At 34.4% G+C, this 21,389-nt stretch overlaps 1 long non-coding RNA gene across 3 annotated transcripts; it reads right to left on the bottom strand.

Annotated features, from left to right (window-relative positions):
- Positions 1–1,052: 1,052 nt before the first annotated feature.
- Positions 1,053–4,072, bottom strand: LOC113333523. 3 transcript variants are annotated; one of them, XR_003352106.1, is made up of 7 exons: positions 3,960–4,072; positions 2,995–3,497; positions 2,661–2,756; positions 1,939–2,107; positions 1,721–1,818; positions 1,485–1,549; positions 1,053–1,304 (listed from the first exon to the last, which is right to left on the bottom strand). It is a non-coding gene; the product is annotated as an uncharacterized LOC113333523 (long non-coding RNA). The 3 variants fall into 3 exon arrangements; XR_003352107.1 differs by having other exon boundaries at positions 3,056–3,497; XR_003352108.1 differs by having other exon boundaries at positions 3,089–3,497.
- Positions 4,073–21,389: the final 17,317 nt, after the last annotated feature.

The following is a 21,389-nucleotide window of genomic DNA, read 5'->3' as shown; positions in this document are numbered from 1 at the left end:
ACAATCCGGGAAAATTGAAAACCAGGCCCCAAAAAAAAAAATTCTGGGCCTAGAAATATCAAAAACGGAAAGTGTGGAGTTGAGGGTGTAAGATCCATTTTGTGGGGCTTGTATATGGTTGAACCCATATAGTAGGGGGTTCTAGTATTTTTCACTATAAGACCGGGTCCGGATCTAGGTACTATAATGGGCCGCCCAATGACATCCACAGCTAGCTTAATACATAGGTGCCATGAGTATCTAACCGGGTGCTTTAACTCTTAAATGGGTTGCCCCTTATCCTTAGCTGAGCTCCAGATAGTGTTCTCCTGTGAAATGATAATTTTTTCCTTTTTGCTCAATTTAGGTGATTTCTTCTTCTTTTTCTCCGTGCGACTCCAATGTACCTAATAACTCAAAAACACGCGTAAAATACATAACTTACAAGAAAAAATAGCAAAGAAAGCATAAACTCTAGATAGTAAATACGGTGTATTCTACACCTATTAGTATTGAATTAGCGAAAGCTATTCAATATTGTTGGAGCAACAGATTCATACCAAAAGGGTTTAATTCTAATTTTTTTATTCCTTCTTCGTAAAGTTCAAGGTGCCAAGAAAGATGAACATTTTGGACCAATTGGCCTAGCTAATTTTAACTTGAAAACAATTAAAGAATTATAACTACCAGGATTAGTACTTTGATTGGGAGAATGGTTTCTATTCAACAGGGTGCATTCATTACCAAATCAGACTTTTTGTTACACAAATATGTGTGACTTCTTATTTAATGTGACACATATAAGTGTAATAAAGATGGTGTTATTCTTTTGTTACACATTAGCGGTCACACTAATAAGTGTGACTTAAATTAATTAAAGTTACACTAATTTCTGTAACAAAGATATTACACATTAGTGTAACATATTTGGCAGCAATTGACAAAAAAAATATATTTATATTCTCCCGTTAGGGGGCGCCTACACCTTCCTTGCCCTTAACCACCCAAGAAACATTTTTCTAAATCCAAATTCGCACCTTCCATATGCAAGTAATATAAAAAAACGTATTGCATTAAAATTTTAGATGAGTTGTTACATTAAAAAACGATACATTCTTCAAAACAAAAAAACGATACATTCTACAAACAAGTTGTCAGAAAACCAAAATTGCAATATACATTTTTAAATAAAACGTCTAATATCATAACCAGCTACTCCTTACATCCATCACTCTGCACTTATCAACTTTCCCATATATGCCCACCTAAACCCTTCTGGCCACACTATCTTCAGCACCTTCTGTTAATTCTTTACTATGAACGTCCTACACAGAGTAAAATGACCAAATGTGTTATTAAAAAACAAATGATAAGTGAGCCCAAAATACTAAATTACAGCAAAAAGGCAGAGCACAATCTTCTGACCAGATATGGCTACCCTCATGCATAAAAAAATGCATGCAAAGAAACAAAAACTGATGCATGTTATCATTTTTCATACTAACCTCTCTTCTAACAATAAAGAAATGCAGTTCATACGTAGCCAATGCAGCATAATCAAATCTTTATCCTGCAACATAGCAACATTATATAGCAAGTGTTTGTATTAGCAAAAAAGCACATTATAAGCAGAGCAGATGCCTAGCAACAAATGCATGAATTTCAAAATAAAAACAATGCCCCAAAAAATGTTCCCATCAAACGAAATCAATCTTTACAATTATGAACAGAAAATACTTACCGAACCATACAAGTATGGACGGGTATTTGGATCAAAACCAGGAAGTGTTTTGCCAGCGAATGCAAAACATAATTTTGTCACCAAGAACGTTAGACAACCTACAAAAAGAAATAACTTACTAGAAAATAATTTGATATTGACTAATTTATGTTAGGCAATAATTCTAATAATAAGAGAGATACATGCATGGGAAAGTAGAAAACAGACATAAGACATACCTTGACTGATCTCCACTCAGGATCATTCTTTAGTCTGAGTTGAAAAAACATGCATAAATTCAGGTCCAGGGGTGATATTATTTGAATCACAGACTTGTGAACTTTTTTTGGGGGAAAGCTACCTTCCTTACTCCACAAACTCTACTCGCAGCAGCTTTTCTTCTTCTGCCTGCTCGGTTACAGCAAAAAGACAGTTCACGAATACCGTATACAAAGCAATAATCATAAAAATATTTTGCATAATAATATAATTGCATGTTTTCAGTTTCGTCACTTTGTGGATGCAACCAGGTAACACAATCAAAGTACATTTCCCATCTTGTTTTAAGCCACACGTCATACCCATAAGAAATCACAGTGATGACATTTCGGGAATGTGAACTGCATCCAAATAATTATAAAAAGGAAACTCTTTTGTTTTCTTCAATATGATTATAGCCCATATGCTGTCCAGGAAGGATATGAGGAAACTCAAAATGCGAACTTTTATATTAAAAATCTAGCTTCACTGTGCTTATCCGTTTAAGTTCTGTAAGCATAGAGATCGAGCGGCCAATTGTCAGCCCATTTCTCCCCAAAAAAAAAATCCTCTCTCGGAACATAAGTCGCAGTGTTATTATTGATTATTTTCATGCATAGAAATGGTTAGGATAACATAATCAAATTGCATCAATTTTGAGTGTAAATCTAATTGCTACTATTGTATATGCAAAAACACTTACTGCTTCTTGTGCATCTCCAGCATCTTTGAAACGTCTCCATCAGCTTTGAAACGTCTAGACCATTGCTGATTCATCTTTTCCCTTGAGCCGCACCATCTACACAATAATTTCCAGTGTGGACATATGAGGAAAATCATTACTGTGTACATATGTATATTCCAATATTAACGTTGATTACAAAAACTAGATCTGAAAATGCTCACCAGTAGCCAAAAAACCTACCGATCTAAACATTTAAAATACATATATATATAAAACAAGTAAAAGTTCAGCTAAACAATTTTCGATCTTGTATGAACATAATTATTTCAAGAAAGCATCAAAATTTGCAAACCCGGTGTTCAGGATGGAAACATGGATGAGTAATATCACTAAAATTTGGATCACCAATGTACCAATCTCGTTTTCACGCTTCATTGTTGCTTTACCCAAATTTTGCAGGCACAAACAAGAATAGCGGTCATCTCGAATAGAAATGTGAAGGTTGGTGATCCAAACAGATTTATAACGATTGGGATCAATATTTCCTTCAGCATCCAACGCCCTGGAATCTTCAACCTTCAGCATCCAGCGCCCTGGAATCTTCAAGAAATCATTATCTCTCACCCTCTAAAACTTAATCCGCCAGCTTTCATCCACCAGAACAATCCTATAGTTCAGCACAACCTGTAATATGCCAATTGGACAATTCAATTGCTAGGAGATTGCAGTTCCTTGCTACAACTCAAGTGACTTGAAAGGAAAACAAATTTAGTGAAAATTTGGGGATTTGCAAGGAGATAACAGCACATATCAGCGTCCTCCACAGCTTAAAAAGAAGAACCCCACTGATCAATCCTGAAACAAGAGTAAAACTGGGGCTTAACCATGGATGCTCGAATTGGCACAATAAACGAAAACTCTAATATTACATTAGAATTACATTAGAATAATAATGATTTGTAACCAAAAGACAAGTATTACATTAGAATTTAGATCTTAATACTATTGATATCAAGGTAAAGATTATCGTATTCAAGTTTATTAGGATTAGGTTTTTGAAATTCCTTCAATTTCAACAGATTCTTATTCGATTGCATCTTGTATTATCATTGGATTTATCTCTGCTAACCATCTGAAGAGTGGTGGAATCCTAGTTAAATTAAAAGCCTCGATTTAGTATGAAAACAAAATTAATTCTATCAACATCATGAACCCTAGAAATTAAATCTTATAATTTTTCCCAGAAAAAAAAAAACTAATTACCAGACGCTTTATAAAGATCGACAACATATAAAGAGAGAGATCGGTTAAACTTACAGGGAGATTGAGAAACCTTGGAGTTGCAGAGAAGGGAAGTTGATTTTTTTTCTACACATGTACAGTTGCCAAGGAAGAAACGAAGAGTGGGGAAAAACGTGGGGACTATGGATAGTTTCAGGTTTTTTATCTATAAAAATTTAACTTTTAGTATTATTGAGAAAAAAAGAAAAAAAAAATACACACTTTTCGGATCCACTTGAAAGTCACAGTTAAAAATGTGACATAATTATAAATATTAAATTATGATTTAATGTCACACTTTTAGTGCTTTGTTACACTAATATTTGTAACATGTTTCGTTACAGCTATTAGTGTCACAATTCAGTGTTACAAATTACTGAATTTGTTGTAGTTAATATATAGGAGAAGATTGTGTTAGAATCTGAGTTAGTGAATGAGCTTGAAATAAAGAGAAGGGGAGGAAATGTAGGTCTTAAAGTAGATATCACTCAATCTTATGATTCATTGAGCTGGGATTTTTTGTTTGAAGTGTTAAGAAGATTTGGTTTTTCTGAACTTGGAATCCAATAGTTATGGAAGATAATTAAATCAGCTGGAATCTTTGTTCTTGTAAATGGTGGTCCATGTGGCTTTTTTTGATGTTGGAAGGGGATTGAGGCAGGGTGATCCATTATCACCAATCCTTTTTGTGCTGGCAGAGGAGGTTCTAAGTAGAAATATTATAAAGTTGGTGCAGATAGGTAAAATTCAAGCAATGGTATGTAGATGGGGCTGTCAACCAACACACCTAATGTTTGTTGACGATATTTTTATTTTCTGCATTGGTAATAAAAAAACACTTTGTTTTTTTTAATGAAATACCAAATGTCTTCTGGTCAAGAAGTGAATAAAGCTAAAAGAAAGTGCTTTGTGTGTGTGTGGAGGGGGGGAGGGAGCTGTGTGTTTCAGTTACTAGACAACATGCAATTGTAGAGTTTTTATAGATGAAACTGTCAACATTTTATGACAAGTATTTGGGAGTTTTCCTTAATCCAGGGAGAGTTAAAACACATCAAGTATGGGGGACAGTTGAGATGATGCAGAAAATGTTGGCTAGGTGGATGGGAAATCTACTAGCCTTTTCTACAAGGTTGACTCTTATCAAATTTGTCTTATGTATCATGCCCATTTACATTATGTCTGTTTATAAATGGCATAAGTCTGTTATTCAAGCTTGTGAGAGAATTATAAGAAATTTCTTATAGTCTGGAGATCCAGCAGGGAAGAAGTTAGTGACTGTTAAATGGGATGAAGTGAATCCTCCGATGGAGGAAGGTGGTTTAGGCCTCAGAAGGCTTGAAGTCATGAACAAAGCACTATTAATGAAATTACTATGGAAAAATGAAAATGAAGATGTAGAATGGACCTTGTTTATGAGAGCTAAATACAAGAACAAATATGGTGAATGGGTCAAATATTATAAACAATCTTCTATTTGGTCTGATCTTAAATGGGTGATATCTGAGATACATGAGGGCAGTAGATGGATTGTGGGAGATGAGCAAAACATTTAAGTTTGGAAGGACAAATGGATTAAGGACTATGCTTTAATTGACAGATATGTTGAAGATGATTATGTCTTGCACATTGGTGATTTAAAGGTGAAAGATATGATTTAAAATGGTGTATGGCACATTGCAAAACCTATGTTGCAATATTTTGAAATAAGTGAGTTACAGTTTTGAGGGATGTGAAGGATCAGAGAATATGGGCAAATGACTTGACTGGTACCTTTACAGTTGCAAGTGTTGCTCAATTGGTGAGGAAAAAACACACAATGGTGCCTTGGGCTCATCAGGTATGGAAACCTTGCATTCATCCTTATAATTCTAGTAATTTGTGGAAAATTTTAAGGGGTGCTTGTGCAACTGAGGAAACAGTTAGGAAAAAAGGTTTTCTTACAGTCTCTAAATGTTACATTTGTGGGAAAAATCAAGACATAATGGAATATATACTATGTTCTTATGAATTTAGTGAACACATATGGCATTGGTTGAGTGGGATTTTTCAATGTTCAAGACCAAGAAGTTTTGAAGAAATGCTGAATATTACCAAAGGAAAAAGTTATGTCATCAAGGAAGCGTGGTTTAATTGTGCATTTAATGTTATGGTGGAAATTTGGTTTACCAGAAATGCTGTCATATATGAAGCTGTGACACCAAATGTTGAGACCTTTAAACAGAGAATTATAAGATTTACAAAAGATTACAGTGTCAGAATGACAAGTGTAATGTGGGGAAATATGTATGAGCTGCAGATTCTTCCGTTCTTTGGTATCTCAGGTATTGAATCTTACACTACATAGGTGAAGCAATGTTTCTTTAAACTGCCAGTTCTAAACCAAATTCTAATATGATGTGATGGAGCATCCAAAGGGAATTTAGGGATGGTAGGCTTGGGTTTCTTAGCCAGAAAGAATTATGGAGATTGTATTGGTGCTGCTTCAGAATGACTGGGGATTGCTACAAATTACTTAGCTGAAGTAATAGCTTTGGTTGTTGCAGGTGAATGGGCTGTTACTCAACAATTTATGGAGGTATGTTTTAGTATGGATTCAAATGTTGTATTAGTGGCTTTCTAAAATAATAGAGTACCATGGATAGTGTTGAGTAGATGGGAAAAGATTAAGAATTCAATACCTACAATTACCTTGAGACATTTCTATAGAGAAACTAATTTTTCTGCAGACAAGATGGCCAAGAAAGGGGTGATGTTGAATAGAGGTGTAGTACTGTATTATGAAGAGAAGCCAACTTTTCTAGGGAAGCTGGAAAATGAAATGGATATGTACTTCAGATTTTAATTGGTATGTCTGTAATTCTTATTGGGCTTGTGCTCTTTGGGCTCAGTTTCATTTGGTTTTGCCTTGAAAATGTCTTGTCTTGCTTTTTATACATGTAATTTGAGATTTGTTCAATAATAAGATTCATGATTAAGCAAAAAAAAAACCCGATCCATGTGTCATGAGTCAGTCGAATGACGGGAAGAGATTATAAACATGGATCGGGTTGAATGACGAAATAAATTCATGATTGGTGGTCGTGGGACCATCTGATGGTGTGTGGATGACCCTTTCCAGTTGCATGAAGGAGTTTAAATCAAATATGGACTCTGAATGATCAATTAGGTCAAAAATCATCAAAAGAGGTGGGACCGGATTTTGCAAGCTAAAGGACTGACCATGGTCGGTCATGGTGGCATGCCCGTGTCTCCATGCTGTCCGCGAACCAATCTTGAGAATTTTGGTATTTTTTGATGGTCCATGATCATTATTTCATCCTTGTATGAAGAATTTGAGTTTGACTGAAACTCTGGAAGGACTGCTATTAAAAATATTTAAAAAAAATATTATTTTAATATTTTTCATGATGGTAGAAAGACAAGTCATGATGGTTGCGGGACCACTTGCTTTGCTAACCACATGGTTTATGGAGAAGTATGGAAGTTTCAGGAGTTTTTATCGAAAGAGGAAACCTTGAAAGAGTAAAATCTTAAAATGATGATAATAATATTATTATAATAATAAACCTTGAACGGGTAGCTAGCTCAGCTGGCCATCCCCGTTCCACAAACATTTGATGCGCTCCAGGAAGTCTCAGGTTCGAGTCCCCGATGGAGCAATATTGCAGAATTTGACATGGAAGGTAGAGTTAGCTTCCCCCCTTGCGACATAATCGGCCTCCATATCCGCTTCGGCTCCCTTGGCTGGTTCCTCATGACGCGCGCTGATAGGCTAACACGTCAACCTGTTAAAGTAATGTAGTAGTGCGTTGTTGGAGCTTAGCTTGTTAGGCTTCCAACTAGTTTCTTGTAATAATAGTATTTATCCAATAATAACAATAATAATAAAATAAGGAAAAGATTGGGGGAGGGGGGGATAGAACTGGAAACATGGTCGGCCGGCTAGCCGTGTTTTCCCTTTCCTTCTTTGATCAGATTTCCAATCCTAGTTTTTCCATGTTTTTGGATGCTCCTTTGAGCATTATTACTAAATACACTCGTGCCTCTTGCTCGAGGCTTACTCGGGTTTCCCTAAATGCCCGAAAGGTGAATATTCATTACTATTCCATGGAATTCAGTAGAGAAAATCCAAGGATCTAACTGATTGAATATTAGGGTTTAATTAACCTATTTTTTCTAGGAGTTCAACTGATGAATTCAACATTAGAATTAATTAATTGGTTGCTATGCACTAGCATGCCGCATGTCTAGGAACCTTTGATATCTTCAGATATGATGTGATCAGCATCATATTTATTATGAATATTAATTTGGGTCATGAACTAGAGATGAATTTTGACTTCAACAAAATGCGAGGAGTCTTTCAGCTTTAATCATGAAATATATGGAATATTATAAAAAAATTTCCTCATAAACCCTAATATCGCCGTCATATATTATTATTATTATCATCATCATGATGTTATAGAACTGAAATTCACTCCTTGTGAAGAAGTAAATTTCTTATGATTCCGATATTGATCAATGATAAATAATTTCTGATGTGATTTTACGAATATGACCTTCGTCAAAAATCTACCATCAACAAGTTGGTATCCTCTGCATTTTCAGTATCCAAATGATCAAACTGGAATTCTGCCAAAAAATAAAACTTGTTATTTATCCCTCAAGATACGAATTATACAAGAAACTAGTCTCGTAATCGATCAAAATTAGATGGACGTATCTACTAATATTGAATATGTACAACTTGCATAAATCCAATTATAAAGATAAACAATATAATGCGGAAAAGAAAAAACACAAGACACCAAAAGTTTCATTAACGAGAAAACCGCAACTAAAGAAAAATCCCGGGACCTCGTCCAGATTTGAACACCAAACTGTATTAAGCCTCTACGGAACCTATCTTACTATCATATTTCGTATTGGAATATAGTTGAGACCGAATCTACTCTATGTGATTCAGTTACAGTCGCGCTTCTTACCTCTCTTGAACCTTGTAAGGCTTTAACACAATTGAACCCACCAAGGGTTGGTATGTCAAGTATGGTTGTCAAATTTTATTATCAAAACTCATCTAGAGTCGCTTGATTAAATACTAGAGTCAACTTCGTTTAGGTTAGACTAGAAAGTCTAGGAATGTTGAAACTTACAAGTATTAGTCTGAAGAATGCGAAGAGGTAACGACTACAACGAAGACATCATCCTTCCAATTGAGGTTAGTAAAACTGACTTGACTTGTTTCCATTCCTAATCTATCTTTCAAGTCGCTTTATACTTAAAATATAACACGGGAATCTATATTTATGACACTCTAGTGATTAGACTTGGTCATAACATTATGATCAAAGTTGTTAGAACAGTGCTCATTCGAACTCGCAAGCGTTGTTATCTCAAGCTTGTTTGTCAAGTTTAGTTGATCAAAACTATAGTATTGATTTCTAGTTTACTTATAGCTATGTCTCGGATTATGATAGAATGTGCAGTTGAGCTTAGACTTCATGACGTTCATCGATTGAAGACGAAGATCTAATGAGGAGAGGTTGAAGGAACTTCATCAACAAAAGGTATGTGGTGATTAAAACTTATATATCACTCAGAAATCTATTTTATTCTAGCCGTGGTCGGCCGGCTAGCCGTGTTTTCCCTTTCCTTCTTTGATCAGATTTTCAATCCTAGTTTTTCCATGTTTTTGGATGCTCCTTTGAAAATTATTACTAAATACACTCGTGCCTCTTGCTCGAGGCTTACTCGGGGTTCCCTAAATACCCGAAAGGTGAATATTCATTACTATTCCATGGAATTCAGCAGAGAAAATCCAAGGATCTAAGTGATTGAATATTAGGGTTTAATTAACCTATTTTTTCTAGGAGTTCAACTGATGAATTCAACATTATAATTAATTAATTGGTTGTTATGCACTAGCATGCCGCATGTCTAGGAACCTTTGATAGCTTCAGATATGATGTGATCAGCATCATATTTATTATGAATATTAATTTGGGTCATTATCTAGAGATGAATTTTGACTTCAACAAAATGCGATGAGTCTTTCAGCTTTAATCATGAAATATATGGAATATTATAAAAGTTTTTCCTTAGAAACCCTAATATCGCCGTCATATATTATTATTATTATCATGATGTTATAGAACTGAAATTCACTCCTTGTGAAGAAGTAAATTTCTTATGATTCCGATATTGATCAATGATAAATAATTTCCTATGTGATTTTATGAATATGACCTTCGTCAAAAATATACCATCAACAAGTTGGTATCCTCTGCATTTTCAGTATCCAAATGATCAAACCGGAATTCTGCCAAAAAATAAAACTTGTTATTTATCCCTCAAGATACGAATTATACAAGAAACTAGTCTCGTAATCGATCACAATTAGATGGACGTATCTACTAATATTGAATATGTACAACTTGCATAAATCCAATTATAAAGATAAAAAACATAATGCGGAAAAGAAAAAACACAAGACACCAAAAGTTTCATTAACGAGAAAGCCGCAACTGAAGAAAAATCCCGGGACCTCGTCCAGATTTCAACACCAAACTGTATTAAGCCTCTACGGAACCTATCTTACTATCATATTTCGTATTGGAATATAGTTGAGACCGAATCTACCCTATGTGATTCAGTTACAGTCGCGCTTCTTACCTCTCTTGAACCTTGTAAGGCTTTAACACAATTGAACCCACCAAGGGTTGGTATGTCAAGTATGGTTGTCATATTTTATTATCAAAACTCATCTAGAGTCGCTTGATTAATTAATAGAGTCAACTTCATTTAGGTTAGACTAGAAAGTCTAGGAATGTTGAAACTTACAAGTATTAGTCTGAAGAATGCAAAGAGGTAACGACTACAACGAAGACATCATCCTTCCAATTGAGGTTAGTAAAACTGACTTGACTTGTTTCCATTCCTAATCTATCTTTCAAGTCGCTTTATACTTAAAATATAACATGGGAATCTATATTTATGACACTCTAGTGATTAGACTTGGTCATAACATTATGATCAAAGTTGTTAGAACAGTGCTCATTCGAACTCGCAAGCGTTGTTATCTCAAGCTTGTTTGTCAAGTTTAGTTGATCAAAACTATAGTATTGATTTCTAGTTTACTTATATCTATGTCTCGGATTATGATAAAATGTGCAGTTGAGCTTTAGACTTCATGACGTTCATCGATTGAAGACGAAGATCTAATGAGGAGAGCTTGAAGGAACTTCATCAACAAAAGGTATGTGGTGATTAAAACTTATATATCACTCAGAAATCTATTTTATTCTAGCCGTGGTCGGCCGGCTAGCCGTGTTTTCCCTTTCCTTCTTTGATCAGATTTCCAATCCTAGTTTTTCCATGTTTTTGGATGCTCCTTTGAAAATTATTACTAAATACACTCGTGCCTCTTGCTCGAGGCTTACTCGGGGTTCCCTAAATACCCGAAAGGTGAATATTCATTACTATTCCATGGAATTCAGCAGAGAAAATCCAAGGATCTAAGTGATTGAATATTAGGGTTTAATTAACCTATTTTTTCTAGGAGTTCAACTGATGAATTCAACAATATAATTAATTAATTGGTTGTTATGCACTAGCATGCCGCATGTCTAGGAACCTTTGATAGCTTCAGATATGATGTGATCAGCATCATATTTATTATGAATATTAATTTGGGTCATTATCTAGAGATGAATTTTGACTTCAACAAAATGCGATGAGTCTTTCAGCTTTAATCATGAAATATATGGAATATTATAAAAGTTTTTCCTTAGAAACCCTAATATCGCCGTCATATATTATTATTATTATCATGATGTTATAGAACTGAAATTCACTCCTTGTGAAGAAGTAAATTTCTTATGATTCCGATATTGATCAATGATAAATAATTTCTGATGTGATTTTATGAATATGACCTTCGTCAAAAATATACCATCAACAAGTTGGTGTCCTCTGCATTTTCAGTATCCAAATGATCAAACCGGAATTCTGCCAAAAAATAAAACTTGTTATTTATCCCTCAAGATACGAATTATACAAGAAACTAGTCTCGTAATCGATCACAATTAGATGGACGTATCTACTAATATTGAATATGTACAACTTGCATAAATCCAATTATAAAGATAAAAAACATATGCGGAAAAGAAAAACACAAGACCCAAAAGTTTCATTAACGAGAAAGCCGCAACTGAAAAATCCCGGACCACTCCGTCATATTTCAACACCAACTGTATTAAGCCTCTACTGGAACCTATCTTACTATCATATTTCGTATTGGAATATAGTTGAGATCGAATCTACCCTATGTGATTCAGTTACAATCGCGCTTCTTACCTCTCTTGAACCTTGTAAGGCTTTAACACAATTGAACCCACTAAGGGTTGGTATGTCAAGTATGGTTGTCATATTTTATTATCAAAACTCATCTAAAGTCGCTTGATTAATTACTAGAGTCAACTTCGTTTAGGTTAGACTAGAAAGTCTAGGAATGTTGAAACTTACAAGTATTAGTCTGAAGAATGCGAAGAGGTAACGAATACAACGAAGACATCATCCTTCCAGTTGAGGTTAGTAAAAATGACTTGACTTGTTTCCATTCCTAATCTATCTTTCAAGTCGCTTTATACTTAAAATATAACATGGGAATCTATATTTATGACACTCTAGTGATTAGACTTGGTCATAACATTATGATCAAAGTTGTTAGAACAGTGCTCATTGGAACTCGCAAGCGTTGTTATCTCAAGCTTGTTTGTCAAGTTTAGTTGATCAAAACTATAATATTGATTTCTAGTTTACTTATAGCTATGTCTCGGATTATGATAGAATGTGCAGTTGAGCTTTAGACTTCATGACGTTCATCGATTGAAGACGAAATCTAATGAGGAGAGATTGAAGGAACTTCATCAACAAAAGGTATGTGGTGATTAAAACTTATATATCACTCAGAAATCTATTTTATTCTAGCCGTGGTCGGCCGGCTAGCCGTGTTTTCCCTTTCCTTCTTTGATCAGATTTCCAATCCTAGTTTTTCCATGTTTTTGGATGCTCCTTTGAAAATTATTACTAAATACACTCGTGCCTCTTGCTCGAGGCTTACTCGGGGTTCCCTAAATACCCGAAAGGTGAATATTCATTACTATTCCATGGAATTCAGCAGAGAAAATCCAAGGATCTAAGTGATTGAATATTAGGGTTTAATTAACCTATTTTTTCTAGGAGTTCAACTGATGAATTCAACATTATAATTAATTAATTGGTTGTTATGCACTAGCATGCCGCATGTCTAGGAACCTTTGATAGCTTCAGATATGATGTGATCAGCATCATATTTATTATGAATATTAATTTGGGTCATTATCTAGAGATGAATTTTGACTTCAACAAAATGTGATGAGTCTTTCAGCTTTAATCATGAAATATATGGAATATTATAAAAGTTTTTCCTTAGAAACCCTAATATCGCCGTCATATATTATTATTATTATCATGATGTTATAGAACTGAAATTCACTCCTTGTGAAGAAGTAAATTTCTTATGATTCCGATATTGATCAATGATAAATAATTTCCTATGTGATTTTATGAATATGACCTTCGTCAAAAATATACCATCAACAAGTTGGTATCCTCTGCATTTTCAGTATCCAAATGATCAAACCGGAATTCTGCCAAAAAATAAAACTTGTTATTTATCCCTCAAGATACGAATTATACAAGAAACTAGTCTCGTAATCGATCACAATTAGATGGACGTATCTACTAATATTGAATATGTACAACTTGCATAAATCCAATTATAAAGATAAAAACATAATGCGGAAAAGAAAAAACACAAGACACCAAAAGTTTCATTAACGAGAAAGCCGCAACTGAAGAAAAATCCCGGGACCTCGTCTAGATTTCAACACCAAACTGTATTAAGCCTCTACGGAACCTATCTTACTATCATATTTCGTATTGGAATATAGTTGAGACCGAATCTACCCTATGTGATTCAGTTACAGTCGCGCTTCTTACCTCTCTTGAACCTTGTAAGGCTTTAACACAATTGAACCCACCAAGGGTTGGTATGTCAAGTATGGTTGTCATATTTTATTATCAAAACTCATCTAGAGTCGCTTGATTAATTAATAGAGTCAACTTCGTTTAGGTTAGACTAGAAAGTCTAGGAATGTTGAAACTTACAAGTATTAGTCTGAAGAATGCAAAGAGGTAACGACTACAACGAAGACATCATCCTTCCAATTGAGGTTAGTAAAACTGACTTGACTTGTTTCCATTCCTAATCTATCTTTCAAGTCGCTTTATACTTAAAATATAACATGGGAATCTATATTTATGACACTCTAGTGATTAGACTTGGTCATAACATTATGATCAAAGTTGTTAGAACAGTGCTCATTCGAACTCGCAAGCGTTGTTATCTCAAGCTTGTTTGTCAAGTTTAGTTGATCAAAACTATAGTATTGATTTCTAGTTTACTTATATCTATGTCTCGGATTATGATAGAATGTGCAGTTGAGCTTTAGACTTCATGACGTTCATCGATTGAAGACGAAGATCTAATGAGGAGAGCTTGAAGGAACTTCATCAACAAAAGGTATGTGGTGATTAAAACTTATATATCACTCAGAAATCTATTTTATTCTAGCCGTGGTCGGCCGGCTAGCCGTGTTTTCCCTTTCCTTCTTTGATCAGATTTCCAATCCTAGTTTTTCCATGTTTTTGGATGCTCCTTTGAAAATTATTACTAAATACACTCGTGCCTCTTGCTCGAGGCTTACTCGGGGTTCCCTAAATACCCGAAAGGTGAATATTCATTACTATTCCATGGAATTCAGCAGAGAAAATCCAAGGATCTAAGTGATTGAATATTAGGGTTTAATTAACCTATTTTTTCTAGGAGTTCAACTGATGAATTCAACAATATTTAATTTGGTTGTTATGCACTAGCATGCCGCATGTCTAGGAACCTTTGATAGCTTCAGATATGATGTGATCAGCATCATATTTATTATGAATATTAATTTGGGTCATTATCTAGAGATGAATTTTGACTTCAACAAAATGCGATGAGTCTTTCAGCTTTAATCATGAAATATATGGAATATTATAAAAGTTTTTCCTTAGAAACCCTAATATCGCCGTCATATATTATTATTATTATCATGATGTTATAGAACTGAAATTCACTCCTTGTGAAGAAGTAAATTTCTTATGATTCCGATATTGATCAATGATAAATAATTTCTGATGTGATTTTATGAATATGACCTTCGTCAAAAATATACCATCAACAAGTTGGTGTCCTCTGCATTTTCAGTATCCAAATGATCAAACCGGAATTCTGCCAAAAAATAAAACTTGTTATTTATCCCTCAAGATACGAATTATACAAGAAACTAGTCTCGTAATCGATCACAATTAGATGGACGTATCTACTAATATTGAATATGTACAACTTGCATAAATCCAATTATAAAGATAAAAAACATAATGCGGAAAAGAAAAAACACAAGACACCAAAAGTTTCATTAACGAGAAAGCCGCAACTGAAGAAAAATCCCGGGACCTCGTCCATATTTCAACACCAAACTGTATTAAGCCTCTACGGAACCTATCTTACTATCATATTTCGTATTGGAATATAGTTGAGATCGAATCTACCCTATGTGATTCAGTTACAATCGCGCTTCTTACCTCTCTTGAACCTTGTAAGGCTTTAACACAATTGAACCCACTAAGGGTTGGTATGTCAAGTATGGTTGTCATATTTTATTATCAAAACTCATCTAAAGTCGCTTGATTAATTACTAGAGTCAACTTCGTTTAGGTTAGACTAGAAAGTCTAGGAATGTTGAAACTTACAAGTATTAGTCTGAAGAATGCGAAGAGGTAACGAATACAACGAAGACATCATCCTTCCAGTTGAGGTTAGTAAAAATGACTTGACTTGTTTCCATTCCTAATCTATCTTTCAAGTCGCTTTATACTTAAAATATAACATGGGAATCTATATTTATGACACTCTAGTGATTAGACTTGGTCATAACATTATGATCAAAGTTGTTAGAACAGTGCTCATTGGAACTCGCAAGCGTTGTTATCTCAAGCTTGTTTGTCAAGTTTAGTTGATCAAAACTATAATATTGATTTCTAGTTTACTTATAGCTATGTCTCGGATTATGATAGAATGTGCAGTTGAGCTTTAGACTTCATGACGTTCATCGATTGAAGACGAAATCTAATGAGGAGAGATTGAAGGAACTTCATCAACAAAAGGTATGTGGTGATTAAAACTTATATATCACTCAGAAATCTATTTTATTCTAGCCGTGGTCGGCCGGCTAGCCGTGTTTTCCCTTTCCTTCTTTGATCAGATTTCCAATCCTAGTTTTTCCATGTTTTTGGATGCTCCTTTGAAAATTATTACTAAATACACTCGTGCCTCTTGCTCGAGGCTTACTCGGGGTTCCCTAAATACCCGAAAGGTGAATATTCATTACTATTCCATGGAATTCAGCAGAGAAAATCCAAGGATCTAAGTGATTGAATATTAGGGTTTAATTAACCTATTTTTTCTAGGAGTTCAACTGATGAATTCAACATTATAATTAATTAATTGGTTGTTATGCACTAGCATGCCGCATGTCTAGGAACCTTTGATAGCTTCAGATATGATGTGATCAGCATCATATTTATTATGAATATTAATTTGGGTCATTATCTAGAGATGAATTTTGACTTCAACAAAATGTGATGAGTCTTTCAGCTTTAATCATGAAATATATGGAATATTATAAAAGTTTTTCCTTAGAAACCCTAATATCGCCGTCATATATTATTATTATTATCATGATGTTATAGAACTGAAATTCACTCCTTGTGAAGAAGTAAATTTCTTATGATTCCGATATTGATCAATGATAAATAATTTCCTATGTGATTTTATGAATATGACCTTCGTCAAAAATATACCATCAACAAGTTGGTATCCTCTGCATTTTCAGTATCCAAATGATCAAACCGGAATTCTGCCAAAAAATAAAACTTGTTATTTATCCCTCAAGATACGAATTATACAAGAAACTAGTCTCGTAATCGATCACAATTAGATGGACGTATCTACTAATATTGAATATGTACAACTTGCATAAATCCAATTATAAAGATAAAAAACATAATGCGGAAAAGAAAAAACACAAGACACCAAAAGTTTCATTAACGAGAAAGCCGCAACTGAAGAAAAATCCCGGGACCTCGTCCAGATTTCAACACCAAACTGTATTAAGCCTCTACGGAACCTATCTTACTATCATATTTCGTATTGGAATATAGTTGAGACCGAATCTACCCTATGTGATTCAGTTACAGTCGCGCTTCTTACCTCTCTTGAACCTTGTAAGGCTTTAACACAATTGAACCCACCAAGGGTTGGTATGTCAAGTATGGTTGTCATATTTTATTATCAAAACTCATCTAGAGTCGCTTGATTAATTAATAGAGTCAACTTCGTTTAGGTTAGACTAGAAAGTCTAGGAATGTTGAAACTTACAAGTATTAGTCTGAAGAATGCAAAGAGGTAACGACTACAACGAAGACATCATCCTTCCAATTGAGGTTAGTAAAACTGACTTGACTTGTTTCCATTCCTAATCTATCTTTCAAGTCGCTTTATACTTAAAATATAACATGGGAATCTATATTTATGACACTCTAGTGATTAGACTTGGTCATAACATTATGATCAAAGTTGTTAGAACAGTGCTCATTCGAACTCGCAAGCGTTGTTATCTCAAGCTTGTTTGTCAAGTTTAGTTGATCAAAACTATAGTATTGATTTCTAGTTTACTTATATCTATGTCTCGGATTATGATAGAATGTGCAGTTGAGCTTTAGACTTCATGACGTTCATCGATTGAAGACGAAGATCTAATGAGGAGAGCTTGAAGGAACTTCATCAACAAAAGGTATGTGGTGATTAAAACTTATATATCACTCAGAAATCTATTTTATTCTAGCCGTGGTCGGCCGGCTAGCCGTGTTTTCCCTTTCCTTCTTTGATCAGATTTCCAATCCTAGTTTTTCCATGTTTTTGGATGCTCCTTTGAAAATTATTACTAAATACACTCGTGCCTCTTGCTCGAGGCTTACTCGGGGTTCCCTAAATACCCGAAAGGTGAATATTCATTACTATTCCATGGAATTCAGCAGAGAAAATCCAAGGATCTAAGTGATTGAATATTAGGGTTTAATTAACCTATTTTTTCTAGGAGTTCAACTGATGAATTCAACAATATAATTAATTGGTTGTTATGCACTAGCATGCCGCATGTCTAGGAACCTTTGATAGCTTCAGATATGATGTGATCAGCATCATATTTATTATGAATATTAATTTGGGTCATTATCTAGAGATGAATTTTGACTTCAACAAAATGCGATGAGTCTTTCAGCTTTAATCATGAAATATATGGAATATTATAAAAGTTTTTCCTTAGAAACCCTAATATCGCCGTCATATATTATTATTATTATCATGATGTTATAGAACTGAAATTCACTCCTTGTGAAGAAGTAAATTTCTTATGATTCCGATATTGATCAATGATAAATAATTTGTGATGTGATTTTATGAATATGACCTTCGTCAAAAATATACCATCAACAAGTTGGTGTCCTCTGCATTTTCAGTATCCAAATGATCAAACCGGAATTCTGCCAAAAAATAAAACTTGTTATTTATCCCTCAAGATACGAATTATACAAGAAACTAGTCTCGTAATCGATCACAATTAGATGGACGTATCTACTAATATTGAATATGTACAACTTGCATAAATCCAATTATAAAGATAAAAAACATAATGCGGAAAAGAAAAAACACAAGACACCAAAAGTTTCATTAACGAGAAAGCCGCAACTGAAGAAAAATCCCGGGACCTCGTCCATATTTCAACACCAAACTGTATTAAGCCTCTACGGAACCTATCTTACTATCATATTTCGTATTGGAATATAGTTGAGACCGAATCTACCCTATGTGATTCAGTTACAGTCGCGCTTCTTACCTCTCTTGAACCTTGTAAGGCTTTAACACAATTGAACCCACCAAGGGTTGGTATGTCAAGTATGGTTGTCATATTTTATTATCAAAACTCATCTAGAGTCGCTTGATTAATTAATAGAGTCAACTTCGTTTAGGTTAGACTAGAAAGTCTAGGAATGTTGAAACTTACAAGTATTAGTCTGAAGAATGCGAAGAGGTAACGACTACAACGAAGACATCATCCTTCCAATTGAGGTTAGTAAAACTGACTTGACTTGTTTCCATTCCTAATCTATCTTTCAAGTCGCTTTATACTTAAAATATAACATGGGAATCTATATTTATGACACTCTAGTGATTAGACTTGGTCATAACATTATGATCAAAGTTGTTAGAACAGTGCTCATTGGAACTCGCAAGCATTGTTATCTCAAGCTTGTTTGTCAAGTTTAGTTGATCAAAACTATAATATTGATTTCTAGTTTACTTATAGCTATGTCTCGGATTATGATAGAATGTGCAGTTGAGCTTTAGACTTCATGACGTTCATCGATTGAAGACGAAATCTAATGAGGAGAGATTGAAGGAACTTCATCAACAAAAGGTATGTGGTGATTAAAACTTATATATCACTCAGAAATCTATTTTATTCTAGCCGTGGTCGGCCGGCTAGCCGTGTTTTCCCTTTCCTTCTTTGATCAGATTTCCAATCCTAGTTTTTCCATGTTTTTGGATGCTCCTTTGAAAATTATTACTAAATACACTCGTGCCTCTTGCTCGAGGCTTACTCGGGGTTCCCTAAATACCCGAAAGGTGAATATTCATTACTATTCCATGGAATTCAGCAGAGAAAATCCAAGGATCTAAGTGATTGAATATTAGGGTTTAATTAACCTATTTTTTCTAGGAGTTCAACTGATGAATTCAACATTATAATTAATTAATTGGTTGTTATGCACTAGCATGCCGCATGTCTAGGAACCTTTGATAGCTTCAGATATGATGTGATCAGCATCATATTTATTATGAATATTAATTTGGGTCATTATCTAGAGATGAATTTTGACTTCAACAAAATGCGATGAGTCTTTCAGCTTTAATCATGAAATATATGGAATATTATAAAAGTTTTTCTTAGAAACCCTAATATCGCCGTCATATATTATTATTATTATCATGATGTTATAGAACTGAAATTCACTCCTTGTGAAGAAGTAAATTTCTTATGATTCCGATATTGATCAATGATAAATAATTTCCTATGTGATTTTATGAATATGACCTTCGTCAAAATATACCATCAACAAGTTGGTATCCTCTGCATTTTCAGTATCCAAATGATCAAACCGGAATTCTGCCAAAAAATAAAACTTGTTATTTATCCCTCAAGATACGAATTATACAAGAAACTAGTCTCGTAATCGATCACAATTAGATGGACGTATCTACTAATATTGAATATGTACAACTTGCATAAATCCAATTATAAAGATAAAAAACATAATGCGGAAAAGAAAAAACACAAGACACCAAAAGTTTCATTAACGAGAAAGCCGCAACTGAAGAAAAATCCCGGGACCTCGTCCAGATTTCAACACCAAACTGTATTAAGCCTCTACGGAACCTATCTTACTATCATATTTCGTATTGGAATATAGTTGAGACCGAATCTACCCTATGTGATTCAGTTACAGTCGCGCTTCTTACCTCTCTTGAACCTTGTAAGGCTTTAACACAATTGAACCCACCAAGGGTTGGTATGTCAAGTATGGTTGTCATATTTTATTATCAAAACTCATCTAGAGTCGCTTGATTAATTAATAGAGTCAACTTCGTTTAGGTTAGACTAGAAAGTCTAGGAATGTTGAAACTTACAAGTACTAGTCTGAAGAATGCGAAGAGGTAACGACTACAACGAAGACATCATCCTTCCAATTGAGGTTAGTAAAACTGACTTGACTTGTTTCCATTCCTAATCTATCTTTCAAGTCGCTTTATAGTTAAAATATAACATGGGAATCTATATTTATGACACTCTAGTGATTAGACTTGGTCATAACATAATGATCAAAGTTGTTAGAACAGTGCTCCTTCGAACTCGCAAGCGTTGTTATCTCAAGCTTGTTTGTCAAGTTTAGTTGATCAAAACTATAGTGTTGATTTCTAGTTTACTTATAGCTATGTCCCGGATTATGATAGAATGTGCAGTTGAGCTTTAGACTTCATGACGTTCATCGATTGAAGACGAGGATCTAATGAGGAGAGCTTGAAGGAACTTCATCAACAAAAGGTATGTGGTGATTAAAACTTATATATCACTCAGAAATCTATTTTATTCTAGTCGTGGTCGGCCGGCTAGCCGTGTTTTCCCTTTCCTTCTTTGATCAGAT

Source organism: Papaver somniferum, unplaced genomic scaffold, assembly GCF_003573695.1.
Source record: "Papaver somniferum cultivar HN1 unplaced genomic scaffold, ASM357369v1 unplaced-scaffold_133, whole genome shotgun sequence".
Lineage (NCBI taxonomy): Eukaryota > Viridiplantae > Streptophyta > Magnoliopsida > Ranunculales > Papaveraceae > Papaver > Papaver somniferum.
Note: the sequence above shows the minus strand (reverse complement) of the source record. Positions and strands in the feature narration are given on the sequence as shown.